The following is a 3,565-nucleotide window of genomic DNA, read 5'->3' on the forward strand; positions in this document are numbered from 1 at the left end:
CTAAGCATAAACACATGCACAACTACTACTGATCATACAGTTGTATGATAAGGAATCTTAAAAACTTGAATGTATATACTATATGTAGGGGGTTTGCGTACTTTTTATGCAATGCTAAATGGTACTTATTTTCATAGAGTATTTGTTACTGCAACTCTGAGCCTCAAACAGAACATTACACTATAAACTATGCTTAAAAAGTACTCAATAGAATCTATAACTGTTACATTAATGGAAAATGTCCTACATGCACATGTACTGTAGTTTGTCTTCAAATTATTTATGAATATTTACACCAATATGCTGCTCATCATTCTTTTGGAGGATTAAGCGAGTTTCTGAATGTGTTTTATCCAATTAAAAGCATTCTCTGAAGACTTATGGTAGCAAGGTTAAAATCTGAAATAAGTTATATATTTTTCTAGTTAATATTGTATTTTTCTGGAAAGCCAGAAAATGCTGATAATATTAAATTTGAATGTTTAACTTACTATTGTACAGATACAGTCCTGTTCATGGCAGTATTTTAGTGCTGGGAATAAAGAGTAAAACTGGATGATGATTAACAGTGTAAACATCTCTACAATTCCATCAAAAAACTATAGCTTTAACTAATTTCTATACCAAATAAACACAAATATATCTTGAAAGTAGCAAAAGTTGTGGTTTTATGTATCATGACAGGCTCTCCTTTTGTTCTGTATTTTAGACCATTCAACAGTGTTTATCAGGGAGAACATACATTATTCTCTGTGGCACAGAGGTCATCACCTTTGCTGAATGTACTGTACTTATTGTCTGAAATTAAATGTACTGTAAAGTCATCTTTGTTTTTCTTTTGTGAGACATACAATTCAAAATCATCAAATCATTTCACATCAGAAATTGATTCATAGATTCATACATCTTCTAACTAAAGTGCTGTAAGAAAAGAACATTTTGATTTTACAAATTCATTATTTGGAACATGAAAATGTGTCACATTCTTGGAAAGAAATATTTATGTATCATACACAGAGTTACTGAATGAGCACAGGGTGACTATCAGTGTGTTAAAAGATCATAATAAATAGTAAAAACTACTCAGTATATTGTTGGCACAACACTGACTACAGGTCACTGACTCTGAATTGTACATAACATATATCCCATGAGTATAATCAACTTCTATGGAAGGTATGGTGAATGAGTGCGTGAGTCTGTCTACTGAGACTTCATTCATTCCTCTTCTACTGTGAGCCCCATTAGACAGAGCTGATGGATGTGCCTCTCTCAGAGTTTCCATTTGCAGTCTCTTGTGGTCATGTGACATACATAATTGGTGTCACTCTGATTGACTGCATAACACCACAGTGAGGGGCAGGCAACTCTTCTCAAGCTGTCTTACTGAGTCAAGAACATTGCATGTAGCCCTTAAAGTCCCTTTTACAACATCTGCTGCCTGATGCAACATTAATTTGACCTTAGAATGAGCCGTTTGTATCTACAAAGGGACCAGGCCCTCTTCTACGGAGTCTGCCATGTTGAACTGTCATGTTTCTACAGTAGCCCAGAATGGACAAATTAAACATTCCTTTCGTGATTACCATAGTTTCTTCTTCGTGCCTGGATGAGCCAAGGGGTTTCAGTTTGTTGCAATCTGCAATCTCACCACTAGATGCCACTAAATCTAAAAAAAAAATGAGTACAGTTAGATCACCTGGTCAGGAGGTAAGGAATGTTACCAGCTGATAACATGTCGTGGCTTTGAATTTTAGAAGTCTTAGAAATAACAGGTCGGTTTGGGTTTGAAGGCCTGCATATCCACAAGTGTTATCAATGTACTAGTCTGGCTAGTTAGACCTCTGCTCAGGTGAGAGAAGAGTGAGTGGAGCCATGTTGGGAATTATGTCACATCACCAAACTACACCACATTAATAAAAATGAAAAAGGTGCAACAAAACCAACTTGAGAGTGAGGGAGATGTCAATCAGTCCAGGCAACTTAAGCGAGAACAGTGCCTCCTACTGTTTTCACTAAAAAAATCATTTTTTTCTAGCTGTTCAGTAAATAAAATAGTTAAAAGGTACAGTTTCATATGTCAGCACGTTCACATTGCTGACTGGCCACATTCATGTGAAAGTATGTGAGTGTAATGCACCATTGATTGAAGGACTAGAGGTCACAAACAACACTCAGTAAGACTGTTGTTTAACCTGATTTAAATGTATATGGATGAAAAAACACAACAGTTTCTAAATAAAATACAACAATATACACCTCTACTCAATATATGACCTCTTTCATTAATGCTGTTTGATTTGGTGAGATGAATTCAACCCTCAAATCTTCTGGAAAAGCAAAGAGTTTTTGAGGAAGCACCTGCTCGCTGGCACAGAGTTATTTCCACGGTAAACACTGGAAGAGTGAGGAACGTCATCCGGAGCACAATAATAAGGGGCTTTCCCGCAGCCATGTTTACCTCATAGCAACTTGCCTCTGGAACAGCTGCATAGACTTGCTCCCATGCAACTCCATTAGTGCAGACTGCAGATGTGTCTTTTAAACAAAGAGTGTGACAGGTGCCCTTTAACTGGGGAAAATGCTTGTTTTTGGTACCTAAAATATCATAGTGATGGATCATTTTACTCTAATATAAAACACAAATAATTATTATTATTATACATGCACGGAAATGCCTTTAAACATGCAGGAAATGCTTCCATTACAGTAAATCCTACAAATAAAGTTACAAAACAGTTTCACCAGTGTGCTTGATATCTGCTGTCCAATGGAGGAAAAGCAAGAGGAAAAGTGAGTCTCTCCCAAAACTCATGAAACATCCCAGAGGAACAGCAGAAGTGCCTGTTGAATGCATGGGGGCGTTCAATTGTTCCTTGTTTATTGACAATCACTTTGTCTTTAAAAGGCAAATGCAGGAGCGAGACCTTCTCTCACTCCATGTGTGACAAAGGATAGAAATGGTTCCCACACAGACAGGAAGTCAAAGAGGGGCCTCTTGTGATGTAGAGGGGGATCAAAATTGAGGAAAGTGCGTGCCGTGTGTTGATAGGTGTGTGTGTGTGCGTGTGTGTGTTTGTGTTTGTCTGAATAAATCAAAGCCTTGAAACAACACTGACTGAGCACTTCTAAATATTCAATTTATAATCTGTGTTGGGTATAATGAATGTCCTGTTTGGCCCCACTTTCACACACATAAGCACATGAGCAAACATTCTCAGTCACATGCAGTGCACACTCACACTGATAATGGGAATTGAAAGCGCTCATTGGCAGCATGTATGCTTTTGGCACAGAGGTAGCCAGGACCACGTTAGTAAAGGAGACCCACGCTCCCTGTCTTTCCCACCGTTGTTCAGGTTATCCTGTGGGGCCACTTATGACCCTTCTGCAGGCAGGATGCAATGTCTGGGGACCCCAACAGAGCTGTACACAAGCATCCGCCAAGGCCCTGGGAAGAAAACAAGGGCTGATGGAAAACCAGAAGAAGGGAGTATAAAGAGAAATAGCAGTTAGTAACCAGGACGCACTCAATAACACTCACCATGCACCTGCAGCCTGTGTG

This window comes from Morone saxatilis, unplaced genomic scaffold (genome assembly GCF_004916995.1).
Source record: "Morone saxatilis isolate NCDOM2014 unplaced genomic scaffold, NCSU_SB_2.0 Contig7, whole genome shotgun sequence".
Classification (NCBI taxonomy): domain Eukaryota; kingdom Metazoa; phylum Chordata; class Actinopteri; family Moronidae; genus Morone; species Morone saxatilis.